This window comes from Caretta caretta, chromosome 2 (assembly GCF_965140235.1).
Source record: "Caretta caretta isolate rCarCar2 chromosome 2, rCarCar1.hap1, whole genome shotgun sequence".
Classification (NCBI taxonomy): domain Eukaryota; kingdom Metazoa; phylum Chordata; order Testudines; family Cheloniidae; genus Caretta; species Caretta caretta.
Window position 1 is genome coordinate 77,258,719 of NC_134207.1, and position 27,635 is coordinate 77,286,353.

At 43.1% G+C, this 27,635-nt stretch overlaps 1 long non-coding RNA gene across 1 annotated transcript in view; it reads right to left on the minus strand.

Moving 5' to 3' along the window:
- Positions 1–13,635: 13,635 nt before the first annotated feature.
- LOC125630981 (uncharacterized) overlaps positions 13,636–27,635 on the minus strand; it is a 36,780-nt gene continuing 22,780 nt past the window's right edge. The window contains exon 5 of the long non-coding RNA XR_007354846.2: positions 13,636–14,589. This is a non-coding gene — a long non-coding RNA (uncharacterized LOC125630981). The remainder of the gene's footprint in view (positions 14,590–27,635) is intronic.

The window sequence follows — 27,635 nt, forward strand, 5'->3', positions numbered from 1 at the left end:
CCCAAGGGACTGCATGCCATTTGCAAGTAGGCAAGATCTGGTTTAAAATTTCAAATTAAAATGATTATTGATTGAAAAATTGGTTTTCTGCAAAAAATGGACATTATCATAAAAATTCCCTTTTTTCGATAAAACTAAAAGCCTCACTTTTTTTTTTTCAGTTTTCCTCCCCTTTTCTCAATCAAACTAGCATGCTAAAAAAGAAGGTAGCTGCCACAGCACGAATGATGAAAGGTACTAGACGTCCCAAATATGTACCTAACATCTCTGACAGTCTTGGGGTGGCTAGCTCCCCTCACACTGCTGTGACTACCCTCTATTTTTAATGTGCTAGTTCAGTCAGAGCTAGCCCAGGTATGTCTCTTCAAGCTGGGAATCACATCCCAAGCTCAAACTGTAGACTTACTCTTTGTATCTTTAGTTCATCTGGTTTGAAAAGCATTGTATAAGTGTGCATTATTATCATCATCGTCTTCAACTTCTGAGAAATGACTTTCCCAGGTCTTATCTTCCTAGTAGTATCAGTAAGCCCTTTGCAAGAACTTTGTCAATAAAAGAAAAAGTTTCAAACAGGAAGTTTTCAAGAAATGCTAGATTTACACATCAAAATCTAGTTACTCAAACTTTTCATTCTACTGTTCATGCTATAGCAGAAAATATTTGGAGGGTATGACGGGGTGTGCATACCCCGCACTGGACAAGATAGGATTAATCCCACATAATAGGCAGCAGAAGTCCCGCCCCTCAGGCCATGCTGGGTATGCTCCAACTGCTGCCTCTCTATAGAAGGGAGCAGCCCAACTCATTCTAGGCTGACTGCTAAGGAGGAAGGACGCTTGATGGCGGCTCCAGCCTAGGAGCCACTTCAGCCCCTGATTGCAGGAACCAGAGATCCCGAGGCCCAGACTGGAGACCTGTTGCCTACAGCCGGTCGACTGGGGTCTGAATCCCAGCAAGCTACCTGCGCCGAGGAGTTCAGTACGCCTGATGACGAATGGACCACAGCTTCAGGACACGTGGTAGGAAGCGGTCCAGTGAGGTGGGGTGAGTGGTATCTCCCACCTGAGGAAAGTCAGTGTGTTGTAGCATGATTCCCCGCTGACTGGGTGGTGATCACACTCACCATTGACAGGGCCCTGGGCCAGGACCTAGTGGAGCAGAGAGGGCTTGTGTCCCCCTACCCTGACTGTCACCACCCCCAGGGTAGTGGCCTCTGACTCTGGCCATCGGGTCGAACAGCCCTGACCCCAAGGGCAGCTGTATAGACTCTGGCCATTAGCTGAACAGCCCCGTCCTGTCCCAAAAGAGGACAGGGTGTGCATACCCTGCTACAGAGGGCTTGTTGTCAGTTTGTTTCAAATATTGTCACAGGAATTCCATGAGAGTGTTCCAACAGCATCATACGTGGTAATTTTCCATAGAGATGCTTTCTAAACTCTTACCAGCTACCTTTATAAAACTGAAGGATCCAGTCAATGAAATTTCTACTCTGGTAGCATGGACAAGTCAACTATTCCCCTCCCCCTACCCCCTTCAGTAACATTCCAATCCCAATATCAATGAAAATGCAACTGGCTTGTAAAAAAAACTGCTGTAACAAATCCAGGTTAAAATATTCTTCGTCCACATTAGTAAGGTGACAGTATTTCTCAAAGCAAAAATGGGACACTGCACAGAGCTGGTCTGAGGCCCGTGGGGCTGGGGTTGATAGCCTGAGGCCCGCCTGCTGCCCAAGAGTCAGAGTAGCCTTCAGCCTAATGTAGACAGCCCAGAAGGGCTGCCTAAGTCATGAGCGCCTCCCCAGGCTACCCTACAAACAGCAGTATTACCCAGAATTTCAGCAGCACTACATGAAATGGAACTGTGTCCAACATCCTCATTTCTTAGACCCCCCCCCCCCAACATATTCCCTTCTGCCAGGGCAGAGCATTCTAGCATCCAGGATGAGTAAGCATATTTGTACCCCTTGTCATTTTTTGTCACTTTTCTACCCCATTTCCCCCTCCCCCACAACTTTGTGCCTTGAGCAGCTGCCCCATGCGCCCCACCCTGGTTACAGCCCTGTGCCAGGGCTTGCAAGGGCGTCCTTGAAAGACTGGTTTATGAATTCTCCCCCAGCTGGAACTGTGGCTTTTAGAGCTCCTTTACATCTCTCTGGCCCTTTTGCCCAGCATATGTAGGGATGAGAATCTCACCAGAAATGGTCTAATATGTATAGGCTTCTAGCATGGTGGCACTTATATGATGGAAAAAATAAGACAAATAAATAAAAAAATAAGACAAATCAAATAAGAGGTATATTTTCAGCCTGGTGATTAAAGCCCTTGCAATCATTGGAAGCTGCATGGCAAAATCTACCTGCACTGGTCACTAAGGGCCTGATCATGCTATCTGGGAGAGCTTTGCATGTGGAATGACTATAGGACTGGCCCTAACCTTGTACCATAGGAACCCCATGATGTTCTAAGCGTACTTCCGCTATTTCCATATATTCGATGTCACTCTTGTGCTCAGAAGCCCATGTCCTTAGAATGACGAAGGGCAGCACAAAGTAGCCAGCTCAGGGACAGGAGAGCCAGACAGCTCAGCATGTGTGTGGTTTTTTTAAGGACTCAGCTTAACTAATTTTTTGTATATGTTTACAAAAAAAAGTCCTTCCATTTTGTCCCTTCATCTTTTTAAAAGTAAAGAATTGAAGGGCCTGAGCCTTAAATATGCCATACAAATCCTCAAATCCACAATGAGCCTTAAATATGCCATTCAAATCCCCAAAACCACAATGGCTGGTAAGAGACCAGCAATTAAATCCCTTCTCCTTTATTTCTTTAAATACACAAACACTCAATGGGACCCATGCATCCGAGAGTGCTAAAGGAATTGGCGGCTGTGATTGCAGAGCCATTGGCCATTATCTTTGAAAACTCGTGGCGAACGGGGGAAGTCCCGGATGACCGGAAAAAGGCTAATGTAGTGCCAATCTTTAAAAAAGGGAAGAAGGAGGATCCTGGGAACTACAGGCCAGTCAGCCTCACCTCAGTCACCTCAGTCCCCGGAAAAATCATGGAGCAGGTCCTCAAAGAATCAATCCTGAAGCACTTACATGAGAGGAAAGTGATCAGGAACAGTAAGCATGGATTCACCAAGGGAAGGTCATGCCTGACTAATCTAATCGCCTTCTATGATGAGATTACTGGTTCTCTGGATGAAGGGAAAGCAGTGGATGTATTGTTTCTTGACTTTAGCAAAGCTTTTGACATGGTCTCCCACAGTATTCTTGTCAGCAAGTTAAAGAAGTATGGGCTGGATGAATGCACTATAAGGTGGGTAGAAAGTTGGCTAGATTGTCGGGCTCAACGGGTAGTGATCAATGGCTCCATGTCTAGTTGGCAGCCGGTGTCAAGTGGAGTGCCCCAGGGGTCGGTCCTGGGGCCGGTTTTGTTCAATATCTTCATAAATGATCTGGAGGATGGTGTGGATTGCACTCTCAGCAAATTTGCGGATGATACTAAACTGGGAGGAGTGGTAGATACGCTGGAGGGGAGGGGTAGGATACAGAAGGACCTAGACAAATTGGAGGATTGGGCCAAAAGAAATCTGATGAGGTTCAATAAGGATAAGTGCAGGGTCCTGCACTTAGGACGGAAGAACCCAATGCACAGCTACAGACTAGGGACCGAATGTCTAGGCAGCAGTTCTGTGGAAAAGGACCTAGGGGTGACAGTGGACGAGAAGCTGGATATGAGTCAGCAGTGTGCCCTTGTTGCCAAGAAGGCCAATGGCATTTTGGGATGTATAAGTAGGGGCATAGTGAGCAGATCGAGGGACGTGATCGTCCCCCTCTATTCGACATTGGTGAGGCCTCATCTGGAGTACTGTGTCCAGTTTTGGGCCCCACACTTCAAGAAGGATGTGGATAAATTGGAGAGAGTCCAGCGAAGGGCAACAAAAATGATTAGGGGTCTGGAACACATGAGTTATGAGGAGAGGCTGAGGGAGCTGGGATTGTTTAGCCTGCAGAAGAGAAGAATGAGGGGGGATTTGATAGCTGCTTTCAACTACCTGAGAGGTGGTTCCAGAGAGGATGGTTCTAGACTATTCTCAGTGGTAGAAGAGGACAGGACAAGGAGTAATGGTCTCAAGTTGCAGTGGGGGAGGTTTAGGTTGGATATTAGGAAAAACTTTTTCACTAGGAGGGTGGTGAAACACTGGAATGCGTTACCTAGGGAGGTGGTAGAATCTCCTTCCTTAGAAGTTTTTAAGGTCAGGCTTGACAAAGCCCTGGCTGGGATGATTTAATTGGGGATTGGTCCTGCTTTGAACAGGGGGTTGGACTAGATGACCTCCTGAGGTCCCTTCCAACCCTGATATTCTATGATTCTATGATTCCATGCCTTCCTCTTCTGCCTTCTCTCCAGCAACCCTGTGCAGCAGGGGTTGCGTGGGAGGGACTAACAGATATTTAGCCTCTTCAGTTCAGCACCATAGAGTGCAGCCAGGAAAGGGACTAGCAGATGGAGCTGGAGGGAGGGTCTAGCCCCTAAGAGAGTTCCTCCCATCACTGAAACTATGGAACAGAGCTCAGACCAGAGCCCTGCTCTTTGGGCAGAATCAATCAAGGTAGCCTCAGTGCAGAACTACACCCTCATCTCTGGAGCAACTGGAAGAGCCCAAGTTGGAGAAAGCAGAGGCTGAAGGAATGAGGAGCTGGACAGTCAGTGATTTCAAGAAGGCAGCAGATAGGGGGCCTGTGATTGGGGAGAAGGGGTGAAAGGGAGAGCCTGCCACCAGGGAGCGGGTGAAAGGGAATAGTGGGCCTGTGACCCACAGTATTGCTAAATCTCAGAATTTCTGGGGTGTTTTTTCCCCTAAAGCTCTTTCTCCTGGAGTCAGGTGATTGCAAGAATCTCAGCTTTTTAAAAATAAAGCAAGTTTCTAGCCCTCATGGCAGAGGAGAAAATCTTGGAAATGTGACCCCTCTAGGATCTAAAATAAGAACATGCCTAAAAAGAACCTACACTGTATTAATAGTAGAATCTCTTGATTTTTGGAGGCCTGACTAATTATTTTGAATGCTTGGGGTTGGCAATCCTGGACGAGGGATGAAAAGGAAGCAGGCAGGCCTGTGATCCAGCAGTGTGGCTGGAGGTTGAAAGAGGGGAGCAAAGGAACCTGTAGCCTGCAGGGTGGGGGAATAAAAGGGAGCAGAGCAGAGTGGACCTGCCTATTTATTGCAGGAGGAGCTGGGAAGCTATTAGGTGGGAGGGGAGAATGTGTTTATTGGGGGAGAGGGAAGAGTGTTTAGCTGGTTGAGCTTATTTGGGGAGATCAGGAATGATTATGGGAGTGTGTGGAGGGAAGGTGAGGGCAGAAGTAATTTTTCGGAGGGGGCCAAGGAGAGGAAGAAATAGTATCTGATTACAAGCCCCAGCGGCAGTGCTTATTTTGGCTACCTGGCCACCATGGTCTAAAATAGCCATTGGGCCTGATACCTGTCAGCTTTATAGTGGGGAAATGCCAGTGAAGTCAGTAGAGTTTCACTGGACTGAAATTAGTGTGAGTTTATGGTCAGGACCTCGTAGCAGAGGCAATTTTCCACTTTTGCCCTGGCCCATTCATGCCTCTCTGGCAGTGTAAAGGCAGACATGATCTCCAGAGTGTAATCCTAGTACATGGTGTGGTGCTGCTACAAGATCCCTTCCCTGCCCCCACACACCCAGCCTCCTGGCCACTGGTGAAAGCAGCTTGAGGCAGGGAAGCTCTGACTGCACCAGCCGAGGTCTCCTGCTCAAGGCTAGGTGATGTGGATGGCAAGGAAGGGCATGTGAGCAAATTACTCTGTGCTCCAGCTATTCTGATCTGTATGAAACCAATAGGGGCTATTGCAGCCAGAACATAATCTCCAAGGTTGCGCTAACTTGTGCCCAGGGCCGAGTAGGCTCTTGGACAGCCAGACAAATATGGGAATGAAAAACTGATTTACAGCCCCGTCATTTCTACTCTCCATTCCTGCATCAAGTACGATAGAGAATTGGCCCTGCATTTTGTGCTTGTATACTGCTTACAGGTGTAGCTAAACTGATTGATTGTAATCTCTCCTGCATGCCACAAACACAGGTAAAGGAGAGGTGAGGAAGAAAAAACAGCATATTCTTATGTGATTTCTCAAATGGATCACAAGTTATTCAACATCAGCAGTTGGATTTCCCTTTCTTCTCAACAGATGCTTCAGGAAAAGCATCTGATGAGCGCTTATTCTTATTCTCTGCAAACTAATATAATGAAATATCCTGTTGGAAGTGATTGAAAGGATTCCTATTTTGTAGAAATAGTTTGCACAGTAGCCATCATTTCCAGTTCTGAGTAAAACAGCTACATGCATCTCAGAGGAGTGGCTCAGTCTCAAGCAAAAAGAAGCACTCAAGGCAGTTAATTGGCAGTTATAATCCCTGTCTGCATTAAGAAATTGAACTGCTGCTGTCAAGGTTACTCAGCAGAGGGACCAGCAGAGCCAATACTGACAACTTCACTAAGACATCACCAAGCCGCAGTATTTATTCTGAAATTGTACCGCAACTAGTTTTCTCCTGTTTATGTAAGCAGCCAGAGGGATCACTGCTGAAAACTATTGAGCAATCATTCAAATTCCTAGCGTAGATGGAGGCTACAGTTTCTGGTTGAATAGTTCTGTAGTTAAGCTGAAGGGAGAGTTATTTAGGATGGTATTACTCAGATAGTAAACTCGAGGGACTGACTTTTGTTGTGGGTTTGTTCAGGCCCTAGAACAGTGGGTCCCCTAGGTTCTACCACAATACAAATTATAAATAATCGGTATTGACTACATCTTGTGCCATAAAGGAGAACCAGGGAATGGCAAGGAGAATTGGGGAAAAGGAAAAGAGCCTGGAAAAAGAGCGAAGTAAAGAGAATTAAAGAGGGGTAGGTTGAGGAGAACTGTAATGCAGAAAACGGGGGGCAAAGAAAATTGGTTAGGGAATGAGAAAGGTAATGAGAACTGGAAGAAACTTTCCAGCCCCTTTCAACTCAATGCTTAGGTTGAAGAGAAAGAGAAGGTGAGGGGAAGTGAGAAAAAGAAGTTGGAGAAAATAAAACCAGAGAACAATGAGAGAGGAGTGAGGGGCGGATATAGAACAGGGTAAATGTGCCCAGAGCAGGGAGTGAGGGAGAAACTGGTGATCTGTTCCAGCATTGCATTTTCAGAAATGGTTACCTTAGTCATGAGCAATAATTTCTGGAAGCAGGAGATGCATAATGGATCCAGGAGTAGCTAATAACAGGAATAGGATTATTGAAGTTTAGTACTCACCAACATGGAAACTCCTGGCATAGCTCTTGGCTGCCCAGAAAGAACAGCTGGAGACTTGCAGAGCATGGGTATTGCCTTCCAATGCTTTCATTATAGCCAGGAATGGCAGAACCTTAAGGTTTCCGATGCTCAAGCTAAACTTCCTTCTTTTTTTTTTTCCCAGAAAATTCATAACTCCTCTTTTCATTTCCTCTCCCTTTCACTTTTCCTATCCAGTCTGTATGGCCTCAAGCCTGAGTGTAGCTTTGTGCATGGAAGTGCCCTCTGTACATACAGGAGTACCTTTACCTGTGTCAGTCTCATTTAGTCACCTGAATTATGTTTGCAGGACCACGCTCTGTTCATTTAATTTATTTCTCAGTCTCTTGCGCCTTCTATTTTTTTTTACCTTTTCCTTCTTCTTTTTCCATCTTTTCTTTTTATCTTCCTTTGTCTTTCGAGCACTGTTCTCTTCGTGCTTCTTCACTTACCGTCAGTTGTTTACCAGATCTCAACAGTTCTCTTTTATATTTTTCCCTTTTCATCCCTACTTATCCTCTTCTGCTTTGATTTCCACCTTTTCCTCTCTAAAGATGCAGGTTCCCATTAAAGTTACAAGTGAACTGAGTCTCAATTAAGCCCTATTGGCCATTGGTCTATATCATAAAAACACCACAGCATTTCCTAGCATTTGTTATGGCTAGTAATCTTTAATTCCATCCCTGTAATAGTGCAGTTTGAAAAGATCATTGTCTGCTGCTTTGCAAACAGATTTCTCTATTACTTGTTCACCAATCGCTGGTGTCATCAGTCCTAATCAGAGGCCTGCAGGAAAATCATAATCACTGTCCTGCCTTCACCCTCATTTATTATCACACTTCCAAAAAACTGCTCAGTTCTCTTAGGCACTAATGCTCAGGAATGCCTAAAAATTCCACCTCCAGCTGACACATCAGGTCATTCCCAACAACTTATTCCCTTTTCTAGTTTGCAGGGACAGTAATAGGATTTCCCTAGTAGAAAAATGTACAGATGTTTTGCAAATCTTTGTTTTTTAATTGGCACCACATTGGCTTCTCCCAGGCCTCATGCAGAGGTGTCCCACTTCCCACAGTATACCAGCCTCGACCATGTTCTTGATATAACATTTAGACAACTGTGGTATTCAGTTCCACTGATTTGGATGGGTGAGGAGAAAGTTTGAAACCTCAGTTAGAGCTATGATGTGATGGAGACAGGCAGCTTTTAACTATGGGCCTGGAATTAATTTCTGTAGGAGTCGACTTGGATAAACATTGGTAATACACTCCAGCTACAACCTTGGGAATACTTTTGTACTAAAGAGAGTCAAATATATATCTGGCCATTGTTCTAGTTGACCCCTCCCCCTCAAAAGCCTACACTTCAGAAGTAGAGAGGTTATTTTACCTCTGTGTTTGGCAGTGATGCGACTGCTGCTGGAATACTGTGTCCAGCTCTAGTGTCCACAGTTCAAAAAGAATGTTGCTAGATTGGAGCATGTTCAGAGAAGAGCCAGGAGAATGATTCGAAAACAGGCCTTACAGTGATAGACTCAGATAGCTCAGTGTATTCAGCTTAACAAAGAGAAGGTTAAGGGGTGACTTGATTACAGTCTCTAAATATCTACATGGGGAACAAATATTTAATAATGGGCTCTTCAGTCTAGCGAGAAAGGTAGAGCAGGATCCAATGGCTAAAAGTTGATGCTTTTCAGACTGGAAATAAGTTGCACATTTTTTGATGGTGAAAGTAATTAACCATTGGAACAATTTTCAAAGGGTTGTGGTGGACTCTAAATCACTGCCAATTTTTTCATCAAGATAGGATGTTTTTCTAAAAGATACACTTTAGGAATTATTTTGGGGAAGTTCTATGTCTTCTTCCATAGAGGAGATCAGGCTAGAAGATCACAATGGCCTTGGAGTCCATGAATCTCTACAGTGATCTTTGCTAGCCCCTGGTGAAATATACACATCAAATCTGTTTGCTTTGGTAACACTCAGTTGTTTAGTTGCATACCAGATGGCTTCTCATCTTACAAAACTAAACTGTTTGAAGCTGTTCAGTCAGTTCATAAATCAGCAACATATAAGTCTCCTCAAAACTGTCAGCATCTCCAGAATAGGGACTTATTTCCCCTCTTGTTCTATTTAACTTCACAGTTGTATGTCATACACCAGATGAGGGCATCATCTTGGTTCATTTGAGGCCTACATCAGATTTTGAGACAAATTGTACTTGACTAGTTCAGCTCGGATTAGTTTCAGTTCTGGTGGTTTTCTTGCAGAATGACATGATTTTCCTCTTACCTAGCACAATGTTATCGCATTCCCTCCTACTTCCATATACCCCTTACTTAAATATTAAATGCAAAACCCACATTAATGGAGCACTGAAGGTTACACAATTGTTTTTAAAAATGTCATGAATTGTGAAAGTTATGGTTTCAATAACAACTTTGTTAATCGTATTTAAACCATCTACATCAGTGGTTCTCAAAGCCGGTCCGCTGCTTGTTCAGGGAAAGCCGCAGGCGGGCCGGACTGGTTTGTTTACCTGCCACGTCCACAGGTTCAGCTGATCGTGGCTCCCACTGGCCGCGGGTCGCCGCTCCAGGCCAATGGGGGCTGCAGGAAGGGCGGCCAGCACATCCCTTGGCCCGCGCCGCTTCCTGCAGCCCCCATTGGCCTGGAGCGGCGGCCAGTGGGAGCCACGATCAGCTGAATCTGTGGACGTGGCAGGTAAACAAACCAGTCCGGCCCGCCTGGGGCTTTCCCTGAACAAGCTGTGGACCGGCTTTGAGAACCACTGATCTACAGCGACTCTTCTCTACTTAGAGCAGAATTATGACTTGTGTGTATAAATATATAGGTAGGTGGATGGCTGTGTATATGTATGTACACACACACACACATATGAACACAATGCAGGGCTAATCCTTGGGTCCAGTGATTTGCACTCAGTTCAGGGCCTGAGGGGGAAAGCTTTGTGCTACTTATACATTTCTTTTCCCCTCCCTCAAATTCTGGAGCTGACTGGGAAGACTGTTTCAGCCAATGGTGCAAATTAGAGCAGGTTCAGGGGATGAGGTGTTTTTGAGATCTGGATCCAGAATCAAATTTTACCGCTTAAACCTAGTTCTACTCGTTGGCCAATGTTGCCCAGAAAAGAAAAGGGAAAGCTAACTCTAAAGACAACCACCCAGCAGTACTGATCCCTTGGGGAGGGGGGGACGGGACATGACACTGAGAACCAGAGGGCAGGAAAAGGCTTTAGGAATCTCACTTGGCTTGGAGACATGGGGGTCTTTTTACTAACTCTACATATTCACTAGCACTTGCATACCGAGGACACATAAAGCTATTAAACCGGTTTGAGTTTTGCCTACCAAGGCTAAAGTTGCCACTGAGGGGACACATGCAGGGTTTCTATTGTGGTTAATAGGGGCTGCAAACAAGCATGCGAAGGCAGGATTTGGTCCTAAAAAATGTAATGCACTGTAAAACTTGATTAAATTCATGAGCAGGAGTTTTTAAAATGGCACTAAAGATTAAATGCAGCCTATTGAATACCCCAAAATAAATCCCGAAAAACACAAACAATAATAGTAATAATTAACAAATAAATAAATCACAAAGCTTTTCACAAGATGGGGCCCTGGCCGTAGAATTCTGTCTTGGGCAAAGATTGTTTAGGCTCTGTCACCTTTGGAGAGTGGTTTATTTTCAGTAAATGATTACTGGTGCGTTCAAGCCATATGTAATATATTAGTTCCACCTACAGCACTAACTGTCACTTTCCATTATACTTCTACTTCTCACTAATTTTAACAAAACAACTTAATTTTATCCTGGCTTTCATTTTATGCACCATTAGTGTCCAGCTGCTAATGCATCCTGAACTACTTATGACCCTAATAAAGACTCAGACTTATAAAATGACATATCTTTGCATTAATCCCTAAATTAAATGAAAAGCAGCATGCCAAGAATAGCTTACCCATATTAGAAGGGAGCTGTCTTGTAAAATGCATCCTGATTTGGCTAATGGAATTTCAGTTAATGGGCTGGGAATTTTCATCAAGGATAGTCTTGCTGTTTTTGAATTCTCGGTGGGAAAATTAAGAAGGCTTTCTGTGTGTGTACTGCTGCAGTTTGTCAGTGCCTTCATAAAACCAGTATAAATCAATGATGTAACAGAGGTATAAGATCTCAGATAGGAAAAAATAATAAAAACACCGGGGCAATTTGTTTTATGATCCCTCCATTCCAGAAACCATGTACAAAAGTTGCTGTTACAATCTCAGTATCTACCCACACCACCACCAGCAGTGCAGAAGTAAGGGTGGCATGGTATGGTATTGCCACCTTTACTTCTGCGCTGCTGCCTGCAGAGCTGGGCCCCCAGTCAGCAGCTGTCACTGTCCGGCCGTCCAGCTCTGAAGTCAGCAAGGAAGTAAGATTGGCAATACCACAAGCCCCCTAAAATAACCTTGTGGTCCCCCGCTCCCCCCCCCCCCCGCAACTCCTTTTTGGGTCTGGACCTCCAATTTGAGAATTACTGGTTTCTCCCTTGAAATCTGTACAGTATAGGGTAAAAGCACACACAAGGCCAGATTTCACAGGAGGAGACTAGATTTCACTGTCTGTGATGCATTTTTCATGGTCATGAATTTGGTAGGGCCCTACAAATGACCGTTGAATGTGCCTTGGCTGTTTAAAGGTCATTGGTGCTGTCTTTTTGGCTGGTTAGTCAGTGGTCATTGCAGCCTCTGTACTCTCCATAATATTTATGAATCGAAGGGGGAAAAGTTTTCCCCAAGGGTGGGCACTGAGGCTGATCAACTGGCTGCTGATTTTGAGCATCCAGATACAAGGGCAGTTAGAGGGGTGCAGCAGGAGGCTATTTGAATCAGGGAGGCTTTGAAGGAGCATTTTGACAGTGATTCACACTAATGTGTCTGTATGTGATGCATTCGGCCAGGCAATGTTTACTTGCCACCATGAATTACCCCTGTAGTGCATGCTTCTTGAGTGTTAATTGCAAAGAGCAAATGTTCCTACCCATAGCCAATGTGTTTCAGTGTTAGCACTGAGCAATGTATGTATTTCACAAATAAAGACTCATCTCATTTCAAAGACTCAAGTTTAATAACCAGGGTCAAACATAAACTTTTGGTCAAACAGGGGACATGACCAAGAAGACCAGTCTTTCGGTTAGGGCTCTCACAGCTGAGTGTAACTCCAGCTTTCATTGGGAAACAAGTCCCCAGGAATGGAGTGCACAGGATACTGTGAGGGACTGAGAACACGCGATGAACGTGGTGGAGGAGTGCGGGGAGGGCATGGACTGGAGTTCTGTAGTGGTTGGAGAGGGAGTCGGACACAGAGTTGTTGTGATTGCAGGCTAATGAAGGACTTCAATATCTCTGTCTGGTCCTTGAGGAGCTTTACCATCTGCTTCTGCCTCTGTGTCCTTTCCTGGCTATCCAGCCTCAGTCTTTCATTAACTGTCTCCCTCCACGGTCTTGTTTTGCTTCTGTTGACGGCGGCACCTCATGAAACATATCCTCCTTACTTCTCTTGGGTCACCGCCTTATCTGATGGAGGCACTCCTGTTACCAGCTTTGCCTGTTAGTTTGGGATATGCTCACTTATTAGGGTTACTCTTCGGGGGGGTGAGGAGGTTTGTACTTCTATCAATGAACTGCTTGTGTCACTTGTGTTCTCATATGGAGCTCTACTTCTCCCTGCTGCAAGTTCCCTTGCAGCTATTCTGCGGGACCTAGGTTCCCCAGGGCTGGGTTCTTCCAGCCCCAGAATCAGATGAGCACACACACACACATTAACAGAGCGCGTCTGAGGGGACCGGGTTAATCAGCACTCCCAAATTGACCCCTTATATGTCCCTGGACTCAGTAGGCTGGTTCTAGCAGCACTTCCAAGCTGTCACCCTCATAGGCCCTTGGATTCACCAGGCTGAGTCGAACAGCACCTCAAAGCTGTCACCCTCGTATGCCATGGGCACTGCACCAGAATAGAATATGCCTGAGCAGACTGGGTCGAGAAGCACTTCCAAGCTGCCTCCCTCATATGCCCCAGGTTCAGCACGTCCCTATCCCTACTTTCATGTTACAATTGTGCTGGTAGTAACCCACTTGCTGAGCAAACCCCACAGGATTTTTTGGTGCTGCAGGGATCTTTTAGCTCAGGTACGAGGAGTGTTGCTGCAGAGCGAATGAGGAAACCAAAAAACACCCATGAGAGAGAGAAGCAACCAGCTTAATCATGAAAGTTCTTTATTGCCAGGTAATAACCATAGGGGAGCCAAACAAACAAAACAGTTATAATATTAAATCTAACTTAAATTTGATTATAAAAGTCAGGTTTAGAAAACTATAACTGATCACACAAGTCAGGGTCAGAAGGCTATACCTGGAGCAAGAGAGAGAGAGCTCTTGAGTCAATTGGGGTTCCCAGGTGGTGGAAGCTGAGGGTCCAGAGTGCTGGAGATAGGCAGAGCCCCCAGCATAATCAGTCAGGAGAAGATTAAGTCCCAATGGAACTGATGCAGATTTTGGATCCAGGCTTGAACACTTACTTGAGCATGGATAGGGGTTTTTGTAGAGAAACAACAATGGTTCAAGGGAGAACACTAGATTTGTTTATGTGTAAATTGATGGCTCATGGGAGTATACCAAAGTTGTTTTGTTCAGGCTAGACAATGGGAGCTGATCATTTCTGGCTATGGGCGGTGTTTCTTGGAGGGAGCTCACAATGCAATTAGGGAGCTTCACTATTTTGGTTACCAATAAAGGATTTATTACTAGAATTGGTCTGATAACTACTGAGCTGGGTGTGTGCGGGCATGGGTTCATTGACATCTGAAGCAGAGATCCCCATCATGCAGTGCTTCCCTGCTTTTCTGGTCCCAGAGTTCCATGTGGTTCTTGCATTGGAATCTCTGTTCTCCATTCTGTATGCTAATGGAGATGCCTCTTTGTCCCATCTTTGATGCAAATGAGGCTAGGGGAGTTTCCTTAATCCTGTCATCCTTATCCCAGGGATTTAGGTGTGTCTCCCACTGCCTTTTCATTGCTTTTTGTAAATCTTTCTTCTGATGCAGATTTGGTTCAAGCAGAGGCTGGGATTGGCGAGGTCTTTTCTGAGTCAGACAGGCTGGGTACTGTGCCCTGGTTCCCCAAGAACACAGAGCTGCTAGGTAACACTCTGTCCATGTGGAGGAGTGTGTTCTCAAGGGCACATCTACAAAAGGGAAAGAAAGAAAGAACAGAGATGGTATTATGAGTGCACTCACAGGCATGAATCACAAAAGTTACACACACCTCTTTCTCACTGTCCCTGGGCTGGCACACAGGTCAGGGTGAGTCCCAGTTATGGTGAGTTTTGCGGAGAAGGGAAGGGTAGACAAGGAGAAAAGGGCAAGAAGGGACAAAGGGTGATTTGCAAAGGAGATTGAAGAGGACATTGGATGACATGTTCCAAGAGATCCTGCAAGCCTCTGCTGCTTTGAATACCGAGCACAGAGCTTGGAGGATCACCCTCCTGGACACAATGGCCAGGGATAGAATGGAGAGGAGATTGGTGCAGGAAAAGGAGAGGGACATGCAGCAGGAGATATTAGTGCTACTCGCTAACAGACATGCTGTGGACCCTTGTTGACCTTTAGCTTCCACTGTCCCGTGCTTGCCTTCATCTGAAGCCCATAGAGAACTGCATTCCAGGCCCTCCCTCCACCCCCTCTCCCACAGTCCACTGCTGCTGCATTACCCCTACTCCACCCCAGGGGAGAATACTGGCAATCACAGCTGCACATACACCAACTGTGTCTTCCACCAGTCAGTGTATGTGTTTGTGAAATGGAAATGAGTGTTATGTCCCCTTCAAAAGTTCTTTTCCCTTTTTGATTAAGTCCAATCCATTACAAATGTGTCTGTCTGCATGACTATGGAGTAAAAGTATTTACGGAAACTTAATTCATCTTTATTAATTCACAACATATGCTGGCTGGGGCTGACATCATTCACAGATAACAGTAATAAGTGCCTTTGCAATGTTATATTACTTCAAACACAGCACTCATTATAAGGTTCATATTGGGATGCAAAAGGGAAGTGCCAGGTACAGCACAGTGCAGCAACACACATTACTGTGGTTCACTATTGAAATGGTCTTCCAAAGCTTCCCGGAGCCTAATAGCTCCACACTGAGCTCTTCTTATAGTCCTGATATCTGGCTGCTCAAAATCAGCAGACAGCCATCCCACTTCCACCCCAGTGGAAACTTTTGCTTCATAGATATTATGCAGAACACAGCAGGAAGCTATAACCATTGAGATATTTTTTTCAATTTTGAGAGAAGGCAGCACCAGCGACCTTTCAAACCACCAAAGGCACATTAAACTGTCATTCTGTATCTGCCCAGCCTGTAGTAGAAGCACTCTTAGATGCTGTCGAGGTATCCAGTGTACAGCTTCATAAGCCATGGAGCGAAGGGTAGGCTGGGTCTCCCAGGATCGCTATTGGCATTTCAATATTCCCAGTGGTAATCCATCAGTCTGGAAAGAAAGTTCCTGCTTGCTTTCTGAACAGTCCTGTGTTTTTAAAGATGTGTGTGTCATGCACCTTCCCTGACCAGCCCACACTGATGTCAGTAAAGTGGCCCGGTGATCCACCAGTGCTTGCAATACCATAGAAAAGTAGCCCTTTCTGGAAAGGTGGTTTGGTGCCAAAATAGGGATATGCATGCCATCTACTGGCCCACTGCAGTTTGGCAACCCCATTGCTGCAAAACCATCCTCTATGTCCTGCACGTTGCCCAGGGTCACAGTCCTTCAGACCAGGATGCGATTAATGGCCCTGCACACTTTCAGCACAACCACCCCCATGGTGGGTTTCCCAACTCCAAATGGATTCCTGACTGAGTGGTAGCAATTGGGAATTGCAAGTTTCCACAGAGTGATCACTCACTTCACGACTGTCAGTGCAGATCTCATTTTGGTGTCGCTGCACTGGAGGGCTGGGGCAAGTTCTGCGTGAGGATCCAGAAATGTAGCCTTGCATATCTGGAAGTTCTGCACCCACGGCTCATTATCGCAAAGCTGCATTATGATGCAATCAATGCTTGTTTCTCAGGCCCAGAACTGGTGCGCCATCATCTCCATGAATGCACCAACAACTTTTGCTTCTATATCCCACAGCAGTCTAGCCTCCAAGGAATCACCATGTTCTCCTCTGGCAGCTCTGCAACTACTGCAGGATCAGGCACGCCATTCTCACAGTGGTCATCACAATAGTGCAGAGCTGTGCAGGATTTAAGCTTCTGACACAGATGGTGGACAGTGAGAAGAGATGTGCGGGTTTGTGGGGATTTTGAAAACAGGCATGAAATATGATGGCATGCAGATGAAATTACAGAACGTGGAACGCTGCATTAGGGGATGTTGAAATCATTCTACCCGTCACCCCCGCACAACTCATTTGGCCCCATGAGACATTGCAAAACCTTCCCAGAACATCCTGCACTAGATGGTGGTGAGTTGCTCAGTGGGATAGCTACCCACAAGTGCACTGCTCTCTGCATTGATGCAAGTACTAGTCGTAAGGATGTGCACTACTGACACAAGAAGTGTAATGTGGACACGCAAAAACCATTTAATTACTGTGGTGCCTTGTAACTGATATAACTTAGGTCAACAATTTTGTCGTGTAAACAAAAGCTGAAAGAAAACAGTCCATTTCAATTTTTTATTGTTTCAATATTTTTGTGTCAAAGTTTTCATTAAAATTGGCACATTCTAATAAAATGTTTTCATTTCAGTGAAAATGATAGAATATTCTTCTGTCAACATTTTTTTGTCCAGCTATAGTCATGAGTTTGGTTTAACATCCTCAGTAGAGAAGGTGTCAACTCCAACAGCTTGGTGCCCCCTATCACTATGCTGGAGCTTTGGTTCAGTACTGACTCAGAAGAAAAAGTGCTTAGCTATTCCCACTTTCTACAGCACCTTGTTTTTCCTTAGTAGTTATCCATCCTTCCTATTTATATGGCCCTCATTGCCATAGTATCTGAATCTCCCAAGTATTTAAAAAAATAGGGGGAAAAAACCCAATCTGTTTCACTCTCTCTTCCCAGTGTGAAGGAGAAATAGCTTGATTACATTTTGTTTGCATTGGTGTGTGTGTGTAAACTATTGAGCATCTGACTATGATGAAATATTGTGATCATAATTTGCGGTGATGTGGGTGCAGAATATGGGAACATTTGTGTATCAAGAAACAAAGGCATATAAAACCAATCACTTTCTATTCAAAAGGATCTTTGGCTGAAGGATGTAAGGGTAGGATAGATCACAGAGCAGATGTACTGAGTGTGTGAGTCTGTGTGAATCGAATTGTGGGGAAGGAGAAGGTGATGGAAGAAAGACAATCTTAACAGGACTCTTATATCCCTCCCTTACAACAATAATGCACTGTTGTCACACAAATCTAATCTACCTACTGTATGTGGTGCACTCTAATAACAAAATATGCTCACTTTGAATGACTTAGGCCATGTTCTTTACGTCTGATTATCCAGAAGAGAATTCTAGAGCCATGGAGTTGAATAAGCAAAAGACTTTGGTCCAATTAATTTTTTTACTGTAGGAATTGTAGTTAAACTCCACTCATAGAACTTTGGAGAGTGAGAATTTAGAAGTATCCATTGTGGAGGATTAAAAATAGGGTAGAAAATGCCAGTCTTCTTTTAATCAGCAAAAAAGCTTGCAACTGGCTATACGGTGTACGATGATGTTCTTGAAGTCAGGAGATGATGTATATTTCTATAATTCTTTATACTCATGTAAAGAAGTTGAGTCTCCTGAATTATAAACCACAGATTCTTATTCAGTTGCAAGTACAATCATTTCCAGAGCTTATCTAACCATAAACAGTTCTTATTCCTGAACGAACCTTAAAAAAATCTGTCCATGTTAATCTTTCAGGAAAATGTTTGATTCAACAGATGTTCAGCTATACAAATAAAATGTATAATACATAAACTTTTGGAAATGTTGCTTTCTTCAAGCATTGCAAATGGAGCATGTGGCTTACACATTTATAACAGACAAGCTGCAAAGTGAAATACAATGTACAGTATTGTATTATATCATGTTTAGTTTAGGGAATTTGAATAAAATTGTGATTGACTCCTGTGCATTGTGGTGGTGGAGTGGAGAATGGGCACAAGGAGCTTCTCTCCCTCTGTAAAGAGATGGCAAATATCCCCAGTTCACACATGAGAAACAGAGATATCAATTCCTTGCCCCAAGCATGCTTTCCTTAATAACTGTTAAATATAGAAATTATAAATAAACTAATGATCAAAACCTCGGGGTGGATTTTACATATATCACTCATTTGATTAATTTCATTGGCTGCTGGATTTGGCCACTTAATCCCAACTATTCAACACACTGTTTGAGTGTTTTTATACAGCACTATCTGTGTAGGCATAAAAATAAAGAGCCAAGGCTTGATTTTAGCAGTGTTCCAAGTAGTACAAAAGCCAGATGTGACCATCTGGAAGACCTGCCTATGTACAATTTATGAATTGGTTATTTTATGAACTCTTTGTATAACTCCACTTCCAATGCATAGTAAATCAATCATAGTCAGACAAGTCCCCTGTCATGTATCATACACCCTACCTGGAAAAAGCTACAGAACAAACAAAAGGAACCATTAAAATTGTAATGACCCTGCTCTATCAGGACAATGGGTTTGTTAAACAGGGTGCCTGAGCTGGAAGAATCCAGTTATATTCCAGGTGATCTGTGGGGATGGGGTTTTGAAGCAGAACAAAGAACCCAAAGGTTGATGCAGCCCTTTAAAAACACAAAGGCTGAGAAATTGCGGGGGGAGAAGAGGGGAAAGAGAGGGAGGGAAGACTCAGAGAGGGACTCAGAGAGGAACAAAAAGACAAATTTATGGAGGCTTGTTGACTGCCAGACTAGCCAAAGGTGAAGAATGCTGACTGTAGGTCAGAGAGACTTCATGTTCTAAAGGAGAAGCCATGTGCGGGAGAGGCAGGATCCTGGACTCCTTAGAAGACTCTTTGGGGCAGGGAGTTAGTTAATAACCACGATGATGTCACTTCCCTGCCTTAAATAGCTTTTGCATATGCAGGAACTCTTTGTTTCAAAGCTTGGTTCCAATGCAAACAGTGGAAAAACACTGGTATTGCAAGATAGAGTCCAGGACCCCCGAACCTGAAGCAAATACTCACCAGCAACCACACACCACACAACAGAACCACTAACCCAGGAACCTATCCTTGCAACAAAGCCCGTTGCCAACTGTGTCCACAGATCTATTCAGGGGACACCATCTTAGGGCCTAATCACATCAGCCACACTATCAGAGGCTCGTTCACCTGCACATCTACCAATGTGATATATGCCATCATGTGCCAGCAATGCCCCTCTGCCATGCACATTGGTAAACTGGACAGTCACTACATAAAAGAATAAATGGACACAAATCAGACGTCAAGAATTATAACATTCAAAAACCAGTTGGAGAACACTTCAATCTCTTTGGTCACTCGATTACAGACCTAAAAGTGGCAATTCTTCAACAAAAAAACTTCAAAAACAGACTCCAGCAAGAGACTGCTGAATTGGAATTAATTTGCAAATAGGACTCAATTAATTTAGGCTTGACTAAAGACTGGGAGTGGATGTGTCATTACACAAAGTAAAACTATTTCCCCATGTTTATTTCCTGCCCCCCCCCTCCCCTCGTTCCTCACACGTTCTTGTCAACTGCTGGAAATGGCACACCTTGATTATCACTACAAAAGGTTTTTTTTGTTTGTTTGTTTGTTCCTGCTGGTAATAGCTCACTTTACCTGATCACTCTCCTTACAGTGTGTATGGTAACACCCACTGTTTCATGTTCTCTGTGAATATAAAATCTCCCCACTGTATTTTCTACTGCATGCATCCAATGAAGTGAGCTGTAGCTCAGGAAAGCTTATGCTCAAATAAATTTGCTCGTCTCTAAGGTGCCACAAGTACTCCTTTTTTTTTTGCGGATACAGACTAACACGGCTGCTACTCTGAAACCTGCGCACAGGATGTAAGCCCTAATACAAGTATTGGAGCTAAATGAACAATTCTAGCTGTAAGCAGTTTCTGGAGCAGAAAGTCCTGAGTTGTTTGTTCTGGTAACTGTGAAGTTTATAGCCCAGATCATCAAAGATATTTAGGCATCTAACTGCCATTGAGTTCAATGGAAGTTAGCCACCTAAATATCTTTGAGGATCTGGGCCTATGTGAATTTTTCCATAAAGTCTATGGAGCCACAGAATCACTGCAGTACCTCCCAGAACACTAAAGGCCGCTCAGCAATTATGCTCAGCAATCAATGGATCTTTAATTGTTCCAGCCAAAAAAAATTGTCTCCTTCACTCATGGTTTTCTTCTGCAGCTCTTGTAAACTGGATCCATCTGTCAATAATATTCACAGGTTTTCCTAGATTTGTTTGAACAGCTTTCAGAATTGTAAAGAGGATTTGTACACTTTAAAAAATGATGCAATATGTAATTAACCTCGTTGTCTCCATTCAAGTAGCAACCTGGTAATATATACATACAATTTACACAACAGCACAAGCCTTCTAAACACTGAGGGTATATATGTATCTTAAAGGACCTGCTTCAGCAAATGACTTAAGCACATAAGTGTCTTGCTGAACACATCCTCACTAGTGCTCGCCATAACTCACAATTTCTGTTTTGCAGGAAAATCCAACATCTAAAACATGCTCCTGTAGAACACTTCAATTGTGATAAGTCAGCATTTTCCAGTGGAAAAACACGTTGGAAACTTTTCAAAACAGCTCTAATACTCATACACATACCTGAGGCAGAGCTATAAAAATATATTGACAGGCTTGCCCTTCACAATAACATATTTATTATTATAAATTCAAGCTAAGTCTATTTTATCTGCAGTACATTGAATGGGTTATAGAAGTTATGATCAGTTGTACACGTACAAAAGGGGAAATGTCTGCCTAGAAAGAAGTACTGAGGAAAGGGATATGGGGTCATAGTGGACCATAAGCTAAGTGAGTCAACAGTGTAACGTGGTTGCAAAAAAAAGCAAACATCAGTCTGGGATGTATTAGCGGGCGTGTTGTAAGCAAGACACGAGAAGTAATTCTCTACTGTACTCTGCACTGATGAGACCTCAACTGGAGTAGCGTGTCCAGTTCTGAGCGCCACATTTCAGAAAAGATGTGGACAAATTGGAGAAAGTCCAGAGAAGAGTAACAAAAATGATTAAAGGTCTAGAAAACATGACCTATGAGGGAAGATTGAAAAAACTGGGTTTGCTTAGTCTGGAAAAGAGAAGACTGAGGGGGACATAGCAGCTTTTAAGTACATAAAAGGTTGTTACAAGGAGGAGGGAGAAAAAATTGTTGTTCTTAACCTCTGAGGATAGGACTAGAAGCAGTGGGCTTAAATTGCAGCAAGGGTGGTTTAGGTTGGACCTTGGGGAAAAACTTCCTAACTCTCAGTGTAGTTAAGCACTGGAATAAATTGCCTAGGTGGGTTGTGGAATCTCCATCACTGGAGATTTTTAAGGGCAGGTTAGACAAACACCTGTCAGGAATGCTCTAGATAATACTTAGTCCTGCCATGAGTGCAGGGGACAGGACTAGATGACCTCTCGTGGTCCCTTCCAGTCCTATGATGGCATTGACTGGAAATAACTCTAATGTTGCTAGTATCAGCATATTTTGGAGCAATATGATTTTTTTTCCAATTGTACTGCTGATGTTTTAAAGGTAACATAGACAACTTTTGGATTGATGGGGGGTTACTGAATGTGGAGTTGTCTTAATGGTTTACTAGAGTTGTCCTCTGTAAACAAGTGGCGTTGCATACTTATTAGCCAGCAAAGGAACACCACAAGAATGAGAAGGATACAGTGATTGCTCTTAAACACCAGGCTCCAACTCTTCCAACAGACGTGCTAGTGCTGACCATTATGTCTGTGCAGTGACTCAGTGACAGAAAACATGGTGTCCTGCTTATCTTTCGGCTAAGACATTTTGCTGAGGTGAATAAAAATCTCATTAAGCATTAGCAAACAACAAACTCAGTTTCATCACTTTTTCCTGCTCCTTAAGTAGAACAAACCAACTGATCCAACCACTGACACAAAGAGCTCCCTACCTCCATTTGTCAATAATATTTGCTTGTGAAAAAAATCTTGGTGTGTCCCTCTGTAAGCACAAGAATCTTTAGTTTAACACCCCCAGAGACACATTCATGGACCAATTATTAAATAGCCTCTCTCTTTGGTACCCCATTTCCCTATCCCATCCCTCATTATCCCAACAGGAAAAAGACCAAACAAAAGCAAAGAAACCAGATGTGTTAGCTGATATTTTTATTGAGAAGTCTATTCTAGGGATGCTTTCTCATCCCAACTTATTTATTTTTGATTGACAAACTCTGACTGTTCACTACTCTGGCCTGGAGAGAAAAGTATGGTATTGCCAGGGTCCAGCACTGGATGAGTGATTATGACTCACTAATTTGACTTATCTGACACCTGTGTTCATGTTTAGGTGTGGAACAGTAGAGACTGACAAAATAAGGCTCAGCTGGAAGCCCACAGTCTGGAAGATAATTAATGGCCAATGAGAACTATACATTTTGAAAATTAAAAAGGATTATCACCTATAAAAAAATCTCTGGGATATTGTACCTAGTGCATTTAAAATAACCTTTACAAAGGGTTAATCACAATGGGACATTCAGACAATGTAGCAAATATCTCAATCAATTTTAGTTGAGATATTCATATCAATTGTTTACTAATATAGGCTTCTGTCAGTGCAGCTTGTCCTTACAGCAAAAGCTGCGTGGGACTGTGGATAGGCATCCCTTATGCCATCATCTGGTATACCATATTGTGGGGAACTTTCCAAGTGTATTATGGGGCTGTCTCTGTGTACTGAGAAATACCATCACTTCTCCCAGAGAACTGGGGGAGTTTGAGATCAAATTTCCACAAATCCCTTTTTAGGATGGAACAATCTCCTCTTTGGGGTGCGTGCACCATTTTTCCTTCTCATTGGCAGAAACTTGGATACTCTACTGGTTAGTGGCACCATCTTGGCCATTTAAGAACAGGACATAGGATTCTTTTGTATTTGTAGAACCACAGCGTCGGACACCTAGGGAGGATGAATGGAAGATAAGAGTGAATGAAGCTGACTAGTGAACTTCCCTAACTGTGGTGGGGGCAATATATAGGATGCATATCCCAATTCTGACCCTCTCCTATGTTGCCTCTGAGTACATAAACAGAAAGAGAACATAACATAAGAATGGACATAGTGAGTCATACCAAAGGTCCATTTAGCCCAGTATCCTCTCTTCCAACAGTGGCCAATGCCAGGTGCCCCAGAGGGAATTAACTGAACTGAACAGGTAACCATCAGGTGATCCATCCCCTGTCGCTTATTCCCAGCTTCTGGCAAACGGAGGCTAGGAACACCATTCCTGTCCATCCTGGCTCATAGCCACTGATGGACCTATCCTCCATGAATTTATCTAGTTCTTTTTTGAACCCTGTTATAGACTCTGCCAGAGGATGTTGTGAGGGCCAAGAATTCCACAGGTTGACTGTGCGTTATGTGAAGAAATACTTCCTTTTGTTTTAAACCTGCTGCCTAACAACTTCATTTGGTGGCCCTAGTTCTTGTGTTATGAGAAGGAGTAAATAACACTTCCTTACTTACTTTCTCCACACCAGTCATGATTCTATAGACCTCATTCATATCCCTCCTTAGTCACGTCTTTTCCAAGCTGAAAAGTCCCAGTCTTATGAATATCTCAAATAATATATTGGAACTAATATGAATATCTCAACTAAAATATAATTAAAATAAAACTAAATAACGAAACTAAAATATCTCAATCAATATCTCAACTAATAATCCTATCTAAAAGTATGATTACTACATGTACCAAACAATTTCCCACGAATATAAACTTGAACATCCAGTTAGGACTAGACTTTAACCTTAAGCACAAACCCGAGCAGGGGGTGGTATGTAGGCTGAACCAAACCCAGAGGTAGCTCCTGGAGGCATTGTGGCTCAGAGATGCACATCTGAGTCTTGTTGCCTTTCCTCCTTGCTTGTATGGGGGTAGTAATTTACTGCTGTCCTATAGCATTCTGTACCACCTGAGTGCGTGGAGGAGTACATCAAAGCTCAGCTTCTCCCTGCCCATTGACTCCAAGGTGGAAGTTAACCAATAGATAGCTCACTAGGCCAACACAAAACTTCTGCACCATTTAAAATCCTCAGTCTAAAGTATAAGCCCCCAATCCTGCAGTTGTACGTACATGCTCAACTTTATACACTGAGAATCCCACCTAAGTGAATGGTAGCTGGATCAAAGCCCAAGTTGGTAAAATATTTAGGCAATTAATACCAGAATCATTCAATAGGAATGGCATCATTTGATGACTGACTAAATATGTGGCCGTTAATGCTGCTGAGACTTTGCCCAGCCACGTCAAAGGTAATTTTTGTCATCTGGCTTGTCTTGTTGATATCTGAATTCACACAAAACACTATCAGATTAAGTGATTAACTACTCATCTTTATTTTCCATTTTTTAAAAAACAATCCATATTGCTTGATTTTGCTAGGGTCAAGATTTCTTTTTTTAAAATACACTAATAATATTGCCATAAGGCTTGATCTTGCAGATTCTACTCACATGAGTAAGGGCTGCAGGATGGGGTTCCACTGATGCCTTTGTTTTAAACACATTCTGCATGTACTTGCATATAAATGAAACTTAAAGAATGACAGGTTATCACTTGGTTTTTTGTTTGTGTGATTATGAAATATATATAGTTGTCATCTGCCAGATGTGCAAGTCCAGGGACTTCAGCTGTTGTCTTTATTATTTAAGATAGTGGGTGAGGTTTTTCCCCCCATTCAATTTGGGAGAAAATATTCCACCGTTTTCTAGAATCAATTACATTCATTCATATTTTATTTTGAATAGTCTTTTACTAACTCCCCCCCAACATATTGAGAAGAAATGAGCTGGTCACTCTGAAAAAGTCAAAACTTACCTAAGTTACTACAGCATGGTACTTGGAGAACCATATGTATTCCTTCCTGTCACACAGGCTGGCCCTTGAAGGGACCAGCCTACCTGTGACAGGCTGCTGTAAGGGAGAAGGAGACAACTCAGAAAACCTGGAAGTAATTAAATTCCTAGGGGTAGTTGACAGCTAATTCGCTTTACAAAGGGTTACCAGGGCTCAGCTGAGGGATTTTCCCAGCAATGGGAAGCTCCTGAGGAGAGGAGCTCCCAAGAGAGTGGCAGAAAGCCCAGTCTGGTAGGAACTGCATGTAGTCCAAGAGGAGAGCTTCAATGGACAGATTTCTGCAGACTCCTGGCTCCAGGGGAGGTGAGTGAACCCTGCTGGAACGGAGTGGTAGATCCAGGTGGGAACAGAAACATTGACTGACTCTGTCTCCAAGCTAAGATGCCAGTATGAAGATTTGCTTGTATTTTTATTGGGCCTTTGCTTAACAAATGAGACCCCACAGAAGGAGCACTGTTTCCTAGCCTTGGTGAACTTATCACTGACATTAGGGGACACTGAGGCAGGGAGCATCTACAGCGCTTGGCAAGGGCCGGTACACCCTGTGACACTTACAGATAGAGGTACTGCAGTACATCAGATATTACAGTGGGATAAGTCACTTTTGAATGGAGACCCCGGTAGCTTCCTCTGACCATAACAGCAAGAGCATGTAGCTAAACAATCTGCTAACCAATTGCTTTTTGTTTGTGGACATTACTTAAGTTGTAGATTCATTTTATTAGCAAAAAGAAAAGGAGTACTTGTGGCACCTTAGAGACTAACCAATTTATTTGAGCATAAGCTTTCGTGAGCTACATCGGATGTTACTCACGAAACCATTCATTTTATTGTTATATTTAGATGTCTGTTATTGGTGCTGATGCTCTCCTTACTGAGACATTTTTATTTGACAATTCCCATTTGTGATGTCATACGCCCTGCAGTGAGAAACAGTTCTTAGAAAAGACTAAATTCATGCTAGTATAGGTCACAGGAAGTTGCGTACAAACATAGTTTTTACTTCTCTTTCCCTAACCCCCAAACATCTGCTTGTCAGTTTAATGTTATAGCTATGGGCAAAGTAGTGATCTGAAATGTCCCTTTGGTTCCCAAATAAACTTACCAAAGAGCAAAGATGGTGGAACTTGCTGAAAAGACATTAAGTGAACTTTATGAAACGGAGGCAAATATGAGGGTAATTGAAGTTGTGGTAACCTTGTTAAACATGCTGTCAGATTCTAAGTCTCATGTCAGAGTGACTGTTTTCTGAATGAATAATACAATCCCTAATATTTGATTGCTAGCCCTCATAATCTAGAATGGAACCCATTTCTGATCCCATGGAAGTCAAAGGCCATGTTCATACTGACTCCAATTCAGCAGAACCAGCCCTGCTCATCTGAATTTTATTGCAAAACAAAAATGTCTTCTGCTGGCTCCGTGATAGCTCTTCTATGTATTATCATTGTTACTGTACAATTGTATGTAGTCACATCAGTGTAAGATAAATAAGTACAAGACAAAGGGAATTTGCTTTAGTGAAAACTGAATAAGGTCTAAAGAATCGAGTCCTAAATTTGCCAGGTATAGCCAACTATCAAATCTCCTTACGCAAGTTTATGGGAGTTATTAGTTTTATACTGGAACCATCTGTATAAAAAATACAAAATGTATATCATGTATAACTGAATTTTAAAAGCTTCTGTATTACATAGTGGAAGGTATTGCGATTGAACTGAATGACCTGAAAGCAAAATATATCACTAGAATACTAACAGAAGCTTTAATATACATAATCATCCAATAACAACCTGAAGAAACTCCCACTGTCATGAAGTGACTAAATAAGCTCCAAGAAATTCAAGTGATGGTTTGTTGCTACTCAGGAAATAGTTTTAGAATGATGGGAACTAATGAATCCTTTGTTAAGTGAAGCAAGTCAAAGGATACAAGTTGTATAACCAATTTTATTCATTGTCTCAACTGTATCCGTTAAGTGTGATGTTTGTTTTCATGGTCCCACAATATGTTCCCTTTATAAAGCAATACTAAAAATTCATGAGCATCTTTGACAGTCAGCAGCTTGCTTTATACCTTTCTTGAAGTACC